This window comes from Trichosurus vulpecula, chromosome 2 (assembly GCF_011100635.1).
Source record: "Trichosurus vulpecula isolate mTriVul1 chromosome 2, mTriVul1.pri, whole genome shotgun sequence".
NCBI classification, from domain to species: domain Eukaryota; kingdom Metazoa; phylum Chordata; class Mammalia; order Diprotodontia; family Phalangeridae; genus Trichosurus; species Trichosurus vulpecula.
This window is the reverse complement of record NC_050574.1, coordinates 229,037,354-229,054,834: the sequence shown is the minus strand read 5'-3', so window position 1 is coordinate 229,054,834 and position 17,481 is coordinate 229,037,354. Positions and strand designations below refer to the sequence as shown.

The 17,481-nt window shown below is 40.6% G+C and overlaps 1 protein-coding gene and 1 pseudogene across 4 annotated transcripts in view; both read left to right on the top strand.

Annotated features, from left to right (window-relative positions):
* Nucleotides 1-17,481, top strand: part of WIPF1 (WAS/WASL interacting protein family member 1) — a 161,486-nt gene that overhangs the window by 68,558 nt on the left and 75,447 nt on the right. For 2 of the 4 annotated variants that reach the window (XM_036745167.1, XM_036745166.1), the window contains exon 2: nt 13,049-13,220. The gene's annotated coding sequence lies outside the window, so the exon portion shown is untranslated. Of the gene's footprint in view, nt 1-8,114; nt 8,169-13,048; nt 13,221-17,481 lie in introns of those variants that run through there. The other 2 variants (XM_036745168.1, XM_036745169.1) reach the window with 2 other exon arrangements.
* On the top strand, nt 6,963-7,219 carry LOC118836925 (annotated as a pseudogene).

Genomic DNA, 17,481 nt, shown 5'->3' with positions numbered 1-17,481 from the left:
TTTGCTTTTTGTTAAAAGTGGATCTAGTACACGGTGTTGGTGGGCAGGTCATTTGTTCTCTGCCTCAATCTCCTCAGCTATAAAATGCAGGATAACAATAGCACCTACTGTGCAGTTATTTTAAGGATCCGATGAGATTATATTTGTAAAATGCTTAGCATAGTGCCTGGTGAGTAGTAGGTGCTTAATCAATACTTGCTTCCTTCCCTCCTTAAAGGGATTTTACTTTGCCATTATGGTGTGACTTCTTGGAAGCATGATGAAAAGGATAGGGAGTTAGGAAGTCCTGGACTTAAATTGTGCCTCAAATATTTAACAGCTGTGTGGCACTGGTCAACTCACTAAATGTCTCTGGGCCTTTTTCATTCATTCAGTTTATGCTTATATCTGTTTCACAATAACTTTCAAAGGATTTGACTAATTTTTTTTTATCAAATTTGGATTACTACTAAGAGGTGTCATTGTACCCCTAAGTTTCATTTAGGGGTCGTTCTTTCAGTGGTAACTTACAAAAGCTCCAGGAAGTACATAATTTTTGAGTGAGGCCCATAGTTCATGGAATATCTCCATGAATTCATGAAATAACTTAATTTGTACTATATTAATTTGTACTTTATACTTTGCTCTGTAAGTTTTTGTTAGCATATGTATATATACTTGTTCTCATCAATGAAATTATAACCTTCTTAAGGATAGTGACTATGTCTCCTATGTATTTTCTAGCATAGGGCTGGGCACGTAATAAGATTACTAAATGCTTTTTATTTCTTTCATTTATTTATTCATCCCACCTCCTACTCCCTGTACCCCTGCTCCTCCTATACCAAGCCTCAGGCCTTGCTAGTACCCAGTAGCCAACCCTTCACCTTTGGGACTTCTGAAGCATTTAATGTATACTCTAGTCATTTGGCATTAGGATATACTTCTTCATATTGTTATTTATCACTCATGTACTTGTCCTGTCTCTCCAACTTGATACTAACTCTCAGCCTTATCCTGTATTAATAACATGTATTGGTGATGATGACCAACCTGTGGAACAGTTGCCAAACTAAAAAGATTGGAGAAGTTATGTATATGCAGAATTGTTTGAAAGATAATATTACTAGAAAATGAATCTTGGTACAGGAATGAAAAATAGCTGAATAAGTTCAGCAGGGTCTCATGAGGAGATGGGAATAGGGGGAAAGGGATTAAAAAGGGTAGAAAATGGTTTGTTCCAAAAGGCAAAAGGGTCATCAAATATATATACACATACATGTGTATATATAGACATGTTATACATATGTAATATATACACATAATATGCATAGATATGTGCATATTATATATGCACGTGTATATATAATATGTGTGTATGTGTTTATGTGGTACCAGGAACATCTCAGTTGGGCAAAAGTTTAGGGTAAAAGATTTATGTAAATCTTAGAAAGGAAAGAAAACCATAGAATCCTAGAATTTTAGAGCTAAAGGACAATATTGTTCACTCATTTCAGTCATGTCTGACTCTTTGTGACCCCATTTAGGGTTTTCTTGGCAAGGATACTGGAGTGGTTTGCCATTTCCTTCTCCCTCTCATTTTACAGATGAGGAAACTGAGGCAAACAGGTTAAGTAACTTGCCCAGCATCACACAGCTAGGAAGTGTCTGAAGTCAGATGTGAACTCAGGTCTTCCTGACTCTAGGTCCAGTGCTGTATCCATGATGCCACCTACCTGCCCTGAGAGAGATTAGAAGTCATCTAATTTTTACAGAGGCCAAAGATGATAGTTAAATGGCTTTCCCACAATCACAAAGTTAATTAGTAGTATAGCCAAGAGTGGACCCAGGAATCAAAATATCCAAGTATTTTGATTCTCAGTCTAGTTCATTATAAGAATGGTATTTCTCAAATGAATCCTAAGAAAAGAGGATGGGCGGATATAGGAATGTAACTAGGGTACAGTAAATGGGGCTTTTCCCCAGGGCCCTTAATTTATAGAATGTTTAAGAGGACCATTGGCCTGGTGTCTCTACTAGAAAGAAATAATAAGGGACAAGGAACTGCCATGTGTGTGCATAGTGTTGGCCTTGCATTATGCAGATGTTGTCAAGGCTATATTACCTCCACCTTGGTTCCATTTCTAAGCTATGTGTCACAGGTCCCCAGGGGCTGGAAACACTGGATACCTGTGGGGATAGAAGATAGCAAAGAATCATGATCCTCTGCCAAAGAGGGAAAGCTTTAGTAATGGGTACATAAAGCAGGCCGGGAAATCAGGGCCAATCAGATGGCCTCACCTCTAATACCAACAGTCTCCATACTCCTACAGTGTCTCTGTTGGAGGGATCACTTCGTCCCTACTACTTCATCATCACTGTGAGTGTGCGAAAGTCCTGGCAGAAAAAGAGAGTATCTACCCAGAACTCTGTTTGGGATGCCCTGGTCACAAATATTGCTAGTTATGACTGTGAAAAGACAAGGGCCAGGCCATTAGAAATCATTAACCTTTCCTTGGTAACTGGAATAGCAGAAGATCTTTAGTCTTCCTTACAAGAAATTCACCCTCCCTTCTACTTGTGTTCTGTGTCACTCGTGGAGTCATTTCTAGCTTTTTTGTCTGTATAAACACTACTGAGAGCGGTTTGATTACTAAGATTATAGAAGGAACCACTGGAAGGGATCTTAGAAATCAAAGTTCAACTCCCTCATTGTTATAGGAGAGGAGACCTAGACCCAGAGAGGGTAAGCAATTTGTCCAAGTTTATACTTAAATGTATTTGGACACAAAATGTATAGATGCAACAGAGCAAGATTCAAACCCAGATTCTCTGCTTCTCCATCCTGTGTTCTTTCCACTACACCTGGCTTACAGCGATGGAATCAGGTGGAATGCTCTTTTTTGAATGGGCAAGAGCAAAAAGAGTCTAAGGTATAATTTCTCAGATGGCATTGTGAATTTTGTCCTTAATGGTGTCCAGATTCTTTTTCTTCTGTAGTCTAAGACAGTGTTTTACTGAAAGAGACCAAATGTGGAAAGAACATTAATTGTTTTTAAATATTGATCTAATTAACATCTTATTAGGGTTTTGAACTTTTCACATTCACCTTTGGCATGTGAATAATCTTGAGCTCTATCTGAACAAATAACAACTTTTTGGCCCTGTGGGTGGCTACAGGAACTTCCCCACCTTTTGGGATTGCCCTCGCTTTTCCCTCAGTCAGCTGCCTTCTCATACTCCACACCTCATAGCTCCCCTGGGGTCTGTCTAAGGAAAGATTGGCCATAAAGGGGGAATTGCCCAAGAGGGAGAAGAAGGAATAGAAAGTGAAGGACTTAAATTTCTGGTGAGGGGGAGAGCTAGTGCCAGAAGTGATTCACTGCATCCCTTTTTAGGAGGAGGAAGGGTATATGTACTTTCCTGAAGAATTTAATTCCCCTTAAATCTCTGCCTTCTCTGTGGCAGTGAAGGGGCTAGACTATCAGGGTGAAGAACCTGCAGCCTCAAGGACACATGTGGCCCTCCAGGTCCTCAAGTGCAGCCCTTTGACTGAATCCAAACTTCACAGAACAAATCCCCTTAATAAAAGGATTTGTTCTGTAAAACTTGGACTCAGTCAAAAGGCTGCACCCAAGAACATAGAAGGAAGGCCTTATGGCCACAGATTCCCCACCCCTGGCTGATCTCTAAGATCCTTCAGGTTCTAAATCCTGTCACCCTAAGACAATTAATCCTCCCTTCCCCTTCCCTTATCTCTCCTCCCCCTCCCCTTCCCTTCCCTCCCCCCCCCCCTCCTTTCCCCTCCTCCTCAATTCTTGCCTTATAAGAAATGTGTTTATTGTCAATCACACCCATTAAAGCATCTTACTTTCAGGTTGTGATGAATATATATTATCTATAATGCTGGGAGTCTGGGAGCTTGATGTTTTGCTTAAATTCTGTCTCCTTTAGTGCTATGTTATAGTCTACAGCCTTTAGAAACACCCTTGTCATGGGCCATGATGGGGAGTAAGGGTAGGCCTTTCCTCCTGTGGGCTCCTGCATGCCGGATTGGGCTTTTGGAGTTGAAGCTACACCTACACCCTGATCGATGCCTTGCTGCGTTCTGATTATTATGCCACAGTGGGGGGAGAGCCATGACCTATGTGGGGAGAAGGGAAAATGAATGTGAGAGAAAAGGGGGGATTGAAGATGAGGAAAGAGACATAGAGAGATGAACGAATAAATGTCAGATCCGAGATTTGAACCCAAGTCTCCTGATTCCAAATCCAATATTAGAATGTGATAAGGGTATGGAAGAGATCCAGACAATGTACTTTAGAACAATGTGAGGTGGGGAAGAGAGATCACTTTCGGTCAGGGACACCAGGGAACGCTTCACATAGGAGAGAGTGGGGAGCTGGATCTTGAAGGAAGACAAGAATTTGAATAGGCAAAAGAGGTAGGAGTGAGATTGGCAAGGGGATTCATAGCCTTTTGTGTGTCATGGACTCATCTGGTAAAACTTTCTCAGAATAATGTTTTTAAATGGATAAAATTAAGTTCTTAGGATTAAAAAGAAAGTGAGGGACTTAAATTTCTGATGATGGGGAGAGCTAGTGCCAGAAGTAATTCACTACATTGCTTTGTAGCAAGAGGAAAGGTATGTGTAGCTTTCCTGCAGGATTGAATTCCCCTTAACTCTCTGTCTTCTCTGTGGCAATGATGGGGTTAGACTGGCTGACCTTGTTCTAAATCCTGTTACCTTATGACAATTAGTCCTTCCCTCCCCCCACCCAATCATATTGAAATGTAATTATCAAAATATCTGAAAAACAAGTTCACATGCCCCAGGCTAATAACCTCTAATCCAGACACATTTAGAGGCCAGAGAGAACAGGGTGACATTAGGGGAGCAGAGAGTACTTCACTTGGTTATTTCTTAAAGCCACCAATTCTTTCCTTGTGGACCTCTATTTAGATGCAAACACTGGCTGAATTTTCTTCACAGCCAAGTGCTGGGCAGCAGAACTCCTGCTAAATTGTCCCTACAGGGAGAATCTGTCCACGAGAAAGGCCTTTCCAGAGGAAGTCCAGAACACATCTTTTGGTCCTTCACATTCTTGGGTGGAGGGGATGCTGAATAACCACCTAACGGGCATGCTTTATTTCTGCTGGGGTGGTTTATAAGAGATGCTTAATAAATATTTGTTGAATTGAATGGACTGCGAACATTTACATAAGGTTTCTTGATTTCCTTTTGCCTATATCACATCATATGACTAGAGAGTTTCTGAGGTTCCTTCCAACTGAGATTCTGGGAGTCCCCATTTCTGCTGGAGGCCACCTGCCCAGAGGGGGTGAAAGGTTTATTGTAATCTAGTCTTCACTAATCCTAATGTATTAGTGCCAAACACTTGCATTTTGCAGCTGTGGACCCTGTTTTCAGAGTTAATTTACTTCTGAGCTGGCTCAACAGTGGCACATTCTCTTAACCATGGGGTCTTTTCAGAAACACACTTAATACTCACACTCAGTACAATTCCATGGCCTGTTTATGCTCACAGATATGTGAAGATGCCATTGTACCCGTCCATAAAATGCTCTGCCAGTTTTTTAAAAGTGCCAACTAGGCGGTTTTAGATTAGCAGGCTGTAGTATAATGTTTCAAATGCTGATTCACCAATGGAAGAAAAATGGGACTCTATTGCTTAAAAGCTGAAATATTCCCCAAAGACTCTATTTAAAGGAAAACCTTATGAAGGCATCCCATGCAGATTTTTTGAACAGCACAACTGTTCTGTCAGCATTGCAGAGAAGTACAATAAAATATCCAGCTCATTGATTGTTTTTGTTGTTTTGCCAACCCACCTTCTCTACCTCCTGGCAGTAGAGCTGACCCAAATCAAATCTACAAAGTGGAGCATTTACCTTTGGAACCCTTTCCGTTCTGTTTGGCCAGTGCGCTTATTCTTTCAGTCTTCTTCCCCACTCCCTCACACCTATCCATGTACAGGCTCTGTTAATGGTCATATAGCTTCCAATTCCTTTCCCCTCCACTCAAAAAAAAAATTTTTGTTTGGTCTCTTTTGGGTCTCCTATAGCCAAGATGACAATCAAATATTGGCTTAATACCCACCACATGTTGAGGGGAGAATAAGAGCTGACTTCACCTTCTTCCCCCTTCCTCATCCCATCCCAAAGCAACTCATTTTTAAATCCTCCTATGCTTGGTGAGAGCATCATCATCCTCTCAGTTCCCCGGGTTCCTAATTCTTGACTCTTCCCTCTCCCTCATCTTCCATTCCTCCTTCCCCCATCCCATTGCCAAACCTGTTCACTTTTCTCCACTGCCTTATTTGCATTGATTCCTGGAGCTACCATCTTCAATCTTACCCTCATCACACCTCTTACCTAGACTACTGTAAATCATTCTCCATGCCTCGAATCCACTTGCTCCTCATCACCTACTAGGATCCTTATTATTCTTCAGGGTGCACCGTATTTGTCACTTCCTTGTAAAACCTTTCCTTGATCCGTCTAGTTATTAGGGTTTTTCCTACCTCAGTTTTATTTGCTGGGGCACATGCTGTCCTTCCAAATAGAGTATAACCTCCTGAAAAGCATGCATTGTTTTGTTTTTTTTTGTCTACCCAGGTCTAGCAAAGCGCCTCATACATAGCAATCCCATAATAAACAAATGCTTATTGAATTTGAGATTTACAAAAAGTTTTATAGATGTTATTTGATTTACTACAACAGGCACTAAATGCCTTCTCTGTAAAAGTCGCTATTCTAACTGGCATTAGGGATGCCTGGCTTCAAGGAGTTTACATTCTATTGTAGGGATGCAAAATGCATACAGATAAATACATAGAGAAATTTACAGAGGAAAGGAGCACTGGCCCCTTTGCCTGAGTTGACCTTGAATGAAGATAAAAATTCTGAGAGGTGAAAATGAGAAAGAATTGCGTTCTTTCCAACTGGGAAGGCCTGCTCACTCTAACATGCCTCTCACAAAAGACTTCCTGCACCCCTGTCCTGAGGAAGCAAAGTAGAGACACACGAATCACCTGGTGCAGAGTCCAAGCACATATTTCATGAATGTCAAGTGCCTGGGGCTGATATAAAGTTGCCAGTCTTCAGCCATGAGCAAACAGTGGTTCTCTGTATTAGATGCTCTACTGTGCTCTGTCTGCCTATCAGAAGAAAGGCAAGACTTCCAGAAGTCTGCTCCTTCCAACAGGAAGCAGTATAGATTGAATCAAGATGAATAGGGAAGTGTAAAGAATAAATCAAATTTGATGAGAGACAGAGGAGGGGGAGAGAGGGGGGGAGGAGGAGGAGGAGGAGAGAGAGAGGAGGAAGAGACAGAGAGAGACACACACAGAGAAGGGAGTAAAGGAGGAGAGATAGACAGAGAGAGATACAGAGACAGAGAGAGAGAGAGAGAAGTGACTTCCAGGCATAGAGAATAGTCTGTCTGTACAAAGGCACAGACAGACACTGGAGCTAGAATGCAAAGTTTAAGGAACAGATATTATTATAATCCCCCTTTTTTAAAGGAGGAAACTGAAGTGCAGAGAGGTTAACTGACTTTCCCATAGTGACACAGCTAGTGTGTGAGAGAGGGAGAATTCAACCTGGGTTTCTCCAGTCTTCAAATCTAATGTTGGTTCCACTGCACCATGTCACCTCTATTTCCTCAACTGGGGAGAGAAAATAGAAGATAGAGTGGGTTTGGGGGTATTTTTTCATGATGTAAGAAATTTAGAATATAAAGTATGTAAATGATTGAATAATTGAAATTGACTTTTCATGGTCTCAGCAATCCACAAAGATGATTGTCCTTAATTGATAGGTATAAAGATTACCCAAGTATCATTTCCAGACCTTTAGCCCACTAAATAGGGGTTCTATCCTGCAGTAGTTATGTTTGTTTTGCCCTTAATATGCAAGGGAACCCTTTCCGGAAGTTTACCTTAGGATCCCAGAGTTTAAGGTTTTCTGACTCATTTGAAGACACTGAATTTTAAAATGTCCAAATACTGGCTACTGGTAAAAACTATAACCATATATCCCAGTCCTGACTCTTGTATTCTATGCCACACAGACTTCCTCTCCTTCTCCCCCTAGGAAAGAATCCCTAGAGAATTGATTGTGTCTCCCCAGAAATAAACAATGACCAAGTTATTCAACAAACCAAGGTAAAGCTGCACAGAAAACATTGTAATTGCTTCTTTGCTTTTAGTCTTTCCACCAGAATCTTTTCCTATTGATGCTGTTCTAAAAATGAAATCTGAGCTTGGAGGATGTTATTATAAGAAGAAATACCAGGAAGTCTTCCTATTCTAAACGTACAGATGATAAGTGTTATGGACTCATCAACCTGGTGACCACAGGTGCTTTCAAATGCCTCAGTACCAGGAAAGTGTTGAGTAGTTGGGATAGATTCCTATAATAACTGATCAAAATAGTGAAGGTGGGAGGGAGGATGGAATGGTGATCCTTCTGGAGAAACTTTGTACCATATAGGCCCACAGACACATGTATAGAGGTAAAAATCTGGTTTAAGTGAACATCAAAGCCAACCTTGAAAGGGTAAAAGAAGGATAAGAGAGGCAATAAGTGGTCATATGGAGCCAATGAGGTATGGAATTGTGCATGGAAAAATTAGATAGATAAAAGGAGGGGTTAAGAATTAAGTCTTAGTTATTTTATTTGTCATTCAATTCAACTAATATTTACTACAGATGGAGTTAGAAACAGAGCCACAATGGCAGCACCTGCTCTCAAGAAGCTTCCATTCTAAAGGGGAAGGTGAGAAGGAAGCATATACAGAAATAATTATGATATGAGAGAAAAAAATGATAGACACAAAGAAAAAAATCTAAGCAAGCTACCAGGAGGAAAAATACCTTGGTTATGTGGCACTGGGAATAGAAGTAGGGGGTATTATATCTGTTAATTAATTCATTCATTTGACATTTATTGAACTCCTGCAATCACAGGTAAAGTATTATAATGTACTAAGACTTATAGCTAGGGAGCTTAGAATCTAATGGGCTGAGAGGAGACTAATCAAATTGATACAGGGGTATACAGAGGTATAGTAGGGGTGGGTCTAAGCAAAAGTGATAAAACTGAGGTGGGAGAAAGTCCTATGAGGAGGAGAGTTAGGGTTAGTAAAGGCTTCATGGATTCACCACCATCTGAAGGAAGGAAGGAATAATAATATCTGGGGATTAGGAGAACGGAAAGAATCCATTCCAAGCACATAGAATAGCCCAGGCAAAAGCATGGAGATTCAAGAAGGCAGAACATGTATGAAAGGGTAACCTGGCTAAAATACAGAGCATGTGAAGGAAAATAATGAGATGAGGCTAAAAAGGGAGGTAGGAACCAGATCATGAAGAACCTTGAATTCCAGAATCAGGAGTTTATCCCTTTTTTGATAGTCATTGGATTTCATTCTAAGTTTTTGTATAGAGTAGTGTGTTATGATCAGAATGATACCTTTGGAAATTACTTAGGTAGTGGGGCAAAGTATTGGTTGGGAAAGAGTCAATGGGAAGCAGGAAGACCTGTTGGAAGATTAACGAATTGTCTGAGTGAGAGGGAGAAAAGGAAGGAAGGGTGAAAAGAAGGAAAAAAAAGAAGCTTTTCCACCAAAGAAATTGTCTGCACATCATTAAAAATAAAAGAATAATAGCAAGACACCAACTTGTCCTCCCACCCTTTGTATCTAAACTCCATCAAAAAGGATGAGAACAAGAGAACAGTAATAACTATAATAACTGTAATAATTATAATAGTAATAATGATAGTCTGACAATATACAAAGGTACTTTCTTCACACCAACCTTGTAGGCTTGGTAGTACAAGCATGAGTACCCCTACCCCCTTTTACTAAAAAAGAAACTGAGGCTTGGAGAAAACCAACTTTCCCGTAGTCATACCAGCTAGCTGGCAGCCAAATAGAGACGCTAGTGTTAGGAGATGCTTTATGTTCAGGAAAACAGAGCGATAGATATGATTAAAAATTCAGGAGCCAGAAGAAAACTTCAAAGCCCTTTAATTCACCCTTCTCCCCTTTTTAAGATCCTGCCCTTTCCAATAGCTCTCTTTCAACTTCTCTATTTGTGAATCTTTTTGAAATTCTGTTTTCTCCATGTGGTGGCCCAGCCAAAAATGGGTTACTTAATTTACAAACTGTGAACATGCTTAGGAACCTCCTAATTGTTTCATAGATTTGGATCTGGCCCAGGGGTGGGGAACTTATGCCCTGGAGGCTACATGTGGCCCTTTAGGTCCTCAAGTGTAGCCCTTTGACTGAATCCAAACTTCACGGAACAAATCCCCAACAAAAGGATTTGTTCTATAAAACTTGGACTCAATCAAAAGGCCACACCCAAGGATATAGAAGGCCACATATGGCCTTGAGGCTGCAGGTTCCCCACCCCGATCTACATACTGAGAAGATTCTAGGAAAGACCAGTAATAATCACAATCCTCTTCCTTCCACCCTCTCCCGCTCCCCACCTCCAATTCATTTATAAATTCCTTGAGATCAGGATCTGTTTTGTCCTTTTTCTTCTACATATCCCAAGCACTTAACAGAGTAACTTAAACATCTTTGGGAGACCAAAACTTAGATTTCATTGGCATAGGGATTCCCAGAGAGGAAATTTCCTCTAACAATGCAGGTTGACACCTACCCTACAATTTATAGTCTTAGAGAGTCACCTGGAACACTGGGAGGTTAAATAGATGATTTGCCCAGGGTTGCACAGCCAATATGTGTCAGAGGTGAGACTTGAGTCCTCCTGTCTTGACTCCATGACCAGCTCTGTGTTTACCATGTATGACATACTGCCTTAAACACCTCAGGAATTGAACAAAGGCTTCTTCAGTCGATCAGTCAGAAAATTTTGTGTTCTTTGGATCCGAAAGTAGCTCCATTTCATTCTAAAGTCAGTGATGTATTCTGGAATTTTTAAAAGATTCATCTAAATAGTCTAAAGACTGAGGGGACTAAAGTCAAGCTAAGTGGCAGCTATTTCTTCCATCATCAGATAGTCAACGCTGGCTGCAGGTGAACATAAGGCACCTCCCTCCAGCTTTTAAAGCTGTTACTGGCTGTGAATTTCTAATCAAATCTGGCCAGAAGAAGCCTGAGTGCTTAAGGAAGGAAATAGCCTATGGGAACGCCTCCCCAGCCTCACACCTGTCATTTTCATTGTGTCCCGGAAAAAGTCATCAGAGAAGAGGTCACCCTACGTGAGAAGCCTTCCCTTCTGTCATTTCTCAGATAATCCCTGAAATATTCAGTGCTTTCGGAATTCATCCTTCCAGTTATCATCTTGTCTCATCTCTGAACTGGGCAATAGTTATCATCCAGTTGCTAAGGCTGTACAAAATGCAGAAAAGAGACTGTCAAAGGCAGAGGCCAAACATTCTGTGCCCATCAACTGGTTCTGGCTTGTCCATACATTAGCTTGCTGGATTTTTTCATCGGACCTTAGAGGTCACCCAGTCCAGCCCTTTCACTTTTACAAATTAGGTAGCTTAGAGACCTCAGACAAAATGAAATGACTTGCTTATAGTACCCAAATTAGTGAGTGGCAGAGTTGAAATTTGGTCTCTAGATTACTTGACTGCAGATAAAGGGCTCTCACTGCCGCTCCAGGCTGAACCATTGGATTCATTGAGGATCCCAACTTAAAATTTCACTGTGGCATTGATGGCTAGGTATTAAACAGGCTATGGAGAATGGTAAAGGTAACTTCTCAAAAGCTTTATAAAGTTGCTGCTGTTGCCTTGCCTATCTCCTTTTTCCCAGTTGTCTTATGATTCGTTATTTCTTCTGGGTAAAAAAAAAATAACACTGGAAAAAATTAACAGGTCATTCTATCCCATATTACTCAATGTGTTTTTCCAGGGTAGCCTGGAAGGAAATGTTGGGTTATATGAACCACAGAGGACTGCTGACTAGGATGCCACCTAGAAAGATGGTGGGCAGGCTGTAGAATTAAAGACGATATTTCTGTCCTAAAATTTGAAGTTGAGGAGGGGAAAGCACTTAGAAAATAATTTCATTATCCGAATCTCACATTTGGTAACAGAATCAATTGGTCAGTCAACAAGCATTTATTAAGCACCTACTAGATGCCACATACTATGTTAGGTGATGGGGATACAAAGACAACAATGAAACAAATAGTCCCTGCCTTCGGGGAGCTTGCATTCTATCAGATAAGTCAACGTGTATGTAAATAAGCATCTATAAATATATAAAAAATAAATACAAGGTAAATTTGGGAGGGGAGGCACTCGCAGGCTGGGGCATCAGAAACGGCTTTGTGTAGAAGTTGTCTCTTGAGCAGAATTTTGAAGGCAAAGGGGGATTCTGAGTGGTTAAATTGAGGGTTGGGGGAAGCATGCCAGGCCTGGGGGACTGACGATGCACAGAGAAAAAGAGAGAACTGTATAATGAGGCTGAAAAGGCTGAGAGTTAGAAGGGACTTCAGTGTGGTGTAACAGAATGAGTGCTGGATTTGGAGTTAGTAAATTTGGGGTGAAGTTCTGGTTAAGCCACTTACTATCTGTATGACCTTGGGCAAGTCACTTAACCTTTTGGGGGTCTCAATTCTTCATCTATAATATGAGGGGAGTTGGACTAGGTGACTTCTAGGTTATCTAGTGAATAAAATCACTGGGCCCAGAGTCAGGAAAATCTGAATTCAAATCTAGTCTCAGACACTTAGTAGCTGTATGACTCTGGGCTAGTCATTTAACCTCTGTTTGCTTTAATCCACTGAAGAAGGAAATGCTAAACCATCCCAGTATCTTTGCCAAGAAAATCCCATGGACAGTATGGTCTTTGGGGTCACCAAGAGTTAAACATGACTGAACAATAGCCATATGAAGCCATGTGTCTTCATTGTATATGGTTAATAGCAAATATTTACGAAACGCAGTTCAGAAATGAACTTTATCCTCTCGTTCCATTTAATTTAAGGATAAATATTCTAGACATCTTAAAATTTGAATGCCACAACTGGCTGTTTTTATTGTAAATTTCCAGCAGTCCATATTCAGAGGAATCACCGATAGTGTAGAGAAGAATTCTGGATGTGAAGTCAGAGGACCTGGATTTGATTCCCGACTGTCTCCTACTCCCTGCGTGATCCTCAGAAAGTCCCTTTATCTTTCATGATACCGCTTTCTTCATCCATCAAATAAGGAAGTTGGACCAGGTAATTTTTAAGATCTCTTCCAGCTCTAAAATCCTATACTTTACTTTTTCTGGATCCAGTGGAAAAGAATAAATACCTTTCTGGTGGAGCAGAATCAAGGCAAGAGGACCTCTCTTCAGTTGTGTTCACTAAGCCCCAGATTTTCTGGGAAGAAATATCATTCACTGGACATATGAAGGTCACAGCTTGGTAGTCTAGAAAGTAGAGACAGGGGGGCAGCTAGGTGGCTCAGTGAGTACAGCGTGGGCCCTGGAGTCAGGAGGACCTGAGTTCAAATCCAGCCTCAGACACTTGACGCATGTACTAGCTGTGTGACCATGGGCAAGTCACTTAACCCCAATTGCCCTGCCAAAAAAAAAAAAAAAAAGAAAGTAGAGACAGTCTGCTATCGTGGACATAGACTCAGTTATGGCTCTCATTCCTGCCTCTGACGCTTAATGCTTGTGTGAGTTGAGCAATTCAACCTCCCTCAGACTCAGGAGCCTCACCTACATAATGAGAGGATTGGATTCAGAGGCATCAAAGGCCCTTCACCTCTAAATTTATGATGCTGTGACAGCTTGACTCAGAGTCAAGAAGCAGCTATCTCAGTCTCAGTCTCTTTATGTAAAAGAGGAATAGTAATAACACCTGCTTCACATGGTTATTATGAGATTCCGATAAGATAGCACCTGTAGAGTGCTTTGCAAACCTTGTAGTGATATATACCTGCTGGCTACTGATATTATCATAGGATCCTCCTATAAAATACATCCTAACACAATCATCGCTTAATAGTAGACTTAAGAATAGGGGGTATAACATTCCAGAACCCATGCCAAAAAATAAAAATATAAAATTTATAATGCTTCCATATTTCAGAAAATCTATGATTTCATTCACATGAATGAATGTGGCACTACCACCCCTGATGCAGATGATAAACTCCCACCACCACCATCACTGCTATCTCACGCCTAAGTCAGTTTCATGAGTTACTACAGCTAAAAGAAAAATCACCTGCTGGCTAACCTTCTGGAAATGAACCTCTCCAAAATGAACTAGGCTAGTCCTTAGATTCTAGACAGAGAGAGGATCTCTCTCTGGGCTGTAAGCTTGTTAGCACGTGACCAGGTCCGCCCTCCATTGGCCTGACCCTCATTCATCTACCATTAGGATCTGGAAACTTTGTAGGACTTGCTACATCTTCCTCAAGAACCCAGGGTCACCCCCTGTGATGAAAAACATCAAAGAAAAAATTCAGTGGAGGGGGAAAGACCCTTTAATGCACCTCTCAATTCATTCCCGTACCCTGATCATTTTTCCTGTTGCTTGCTCTCTCAAATTGCTAAACTTAACACAGGTAGTAAGTGTCAGAGGTGGGAATGGAATCCATAGCTGGGTTCTATTTCCACCATACTAGATAGTCTCTACTTTCTAGACTACCAAATGACTCAGGCACAAATTCCCTTAACGATTGCCACTTGCACACACCTCCTTCATGCTGTCAAGAATTAACCATAGGGTGCTGTGAGTCCAGGTTTAACCTCCATTAAAAGAAGCTTGGCTGCTTGTCTTCACAGAGCCATGTTGAGATTGTTTTTAAACTTTCTTTCTTGTTTGAAGGGTTGTTTTCAGTGCATCAGCATCCCACTTCCTTCAACTTATTACTCTGATTTTGTGTGCGTGTGTGTGTGTGTGTGTGTGTGTGTAAAAAGTAATTTCTGCTGGCCACCAGTCTAGCTTAGCCAAACAGTCTGATGATTGAGTGATGACTGAGGAAACCAGCTAGTATATTTTCATGTTTTCACATGACTTCATGAAACAATTTGTCATTTGCTAGTCTTGGCAGGAGATAAGGGTACGTTGCCCTCTGAGCTTTCTCTCTCTCTCTCTCTCTCTCTCTCTCTCTCTCTCTCTCACACACACACACACACACACACACACACACACACACACACACACAAAATTTCATTAATATCCAGTATCAGGTTTGCAAGGATGAGTGATGCACAAAGTTCAGAGTGAAATGATGTCCTTAATTCACCCTTGGCTTACTTCTCAGTTTTCTGAGAATTCTATAGAATTCTTCTCAGAATAGAGTCCCAATTGATGGGTATCATCCAAGGTCTTCTGGCCTTGATTAATTATATCAACTTTAAGTTTAATAAAAGGCATTTTTACTTTTGCTCCCATTAAAGCAGTTCAGTTTTCATCTTTTCCTTTTTTATTTATATGTGAAGTTCATTTGAATCTTTGTCACTAATATGTTTTGTAAAATGTTTCCTTAAACAGTCAGTTTTCCATAGACTAACACATTTACTCCTGTCGTGAAGCTGGTAATAAATATTCTATAGTATCTTAAGAGTATTATCGCTTGATTTTTTATCTTTCATATTTCTGAGGTCAATGAGCATTTGTGAGGGTTTTAGACCATAAATGTCATGAGACTATATTGTGTCCTTAGAGTTACGCATTTAAAAAATACCTTTCAGACTATTTGCTTCTTTCCCCAACCAGTAGCCATGCAAGTACACAGCAGAAGCTACAGTGGGAATCTGGTTTTCAATGTAATGTAGGTTTTAAAAATAAAAATATGCAAATCCATAAAAAAAATCTTTCAAAAATACACTTGTTATTCAGTTGTGTCCAACTCTTCATGACCCCATTTGGGGTTTTCTAGGCAAAGATGCTGGAGTGGTTTGCCATTTCCTTCTCCAGCACATTTTACAGATAAGGAAACTGAGGCACACAGGGTTAAGTGATTTGCCCAGGGTCACACAGCTGGTAAGTGTCTGAAGCCAGATTTGAACTCACAAAAATGAGTCTCCCTGACTTCAAGTCCAGCACTCTATCTGTTATACTACAAAGCTGCTCCACTGTGCCAACTGTAGTGTGGTACAGTAAAAGGAAGACTGGTTTTAGAATCAAAGGATTTGAATTCAAATCCCACTTCTAACTATTTACTACCCGGGCCTGAGTTCCCTCAGCTGTAAAGTGAGGAGGTTTAGATAGATATGCTTTAAGGTTTCTTAAAGTACTAAAATCTATGAAACCTAGAGTTTGAAGTAAAAAATAATTTTTAATCACTTTTTTTTCCCTTGGTCTTTTTAAAACAATGACAAAATTACCTCTTTAAAACATAAGTCCAATCATGTCACTATCCTGCTAAAAATTTGGTGTTTCTGGATTATACTTCTAGGAAAAATACAAACCCCTCAGTCTGACATTTAAAGACCTTCTTACTACTTTGGCTCAGAATATTTGTCCCTTTCTCACACACGCACCCACTCTCCATTCCGGGCCAACTCATCTATACTCACAGTGTTCCAACTTCTGCCCCGGGCCTTCTCACAGGCTCTCCCCAATGCCTAAAACTCACTCCATCACTCCACCTCTTATAATTTTAACTTCCTTCAGGGCTCGACTCAATTAAATTCATTTCCATTCAAGAAGTTTTATTTAACACTTACCATGCCCTAGGCACTGTGCTGGGTGGTGGACATGTGTAGAAAAATCAAATAGTGCCTGCCTTCAAGGAGCTTATATTCTACTGAAGGAAGACAACATGTACACAAATAAGTATGTGCAGAATATATGTGTGGGGGTATGGTAAATACAAAGTAAGTTCCAGAGGATAGCTTTAATAACTAACTGGGGGGCGGAGGGATGGGGGAGTGAGGAAAGTCTTCCTATGGGAGATGATGCTTGGACTACGCTTTGAAGGGAGTTGGGATGGGTTCTACAGGCTGAGGGGAAGAGAAGAGCAAACCAGTATGGCGGCCTGCATATACAAAGACTTGGAGGGTGGAGACGGAATATCAATCTGCTCCGTGGAACAATGAGTAGGCCAGTTTGATTCATGCACTGCCTCCTACTGGAAACCTTTTCTCACCCTCCCAATGGTTAGCTTTTTTTTCTCCTTTGTTATCTATTATTGTGTCTCTCTACATGTTTTATTCCCGTAGTAAAACGTAAGCTGCAGGAAGGCTGCGACTTTCATTTTGTCTTCCCAGCATTTAGCACACATAATAAATTCATCTTGTATTGGATTGGATGTGACCCCAAAACCCTTTCATGAAGATTAAATTTTAAAAAGACTAAATAAATAACAAAATCAACTAATTCTAACAAAATAATAACATGTGCCCTATGCGTAGCTCAATAATAAATATAACTATTCTAAATGGTACGATGAATATTGTGCCGTGGAATAACGAATTTTGAGTTGAAAGGGACCTTAGAGGCCATACTGTTTTTAAGGATTTATCTTGCAATTCTC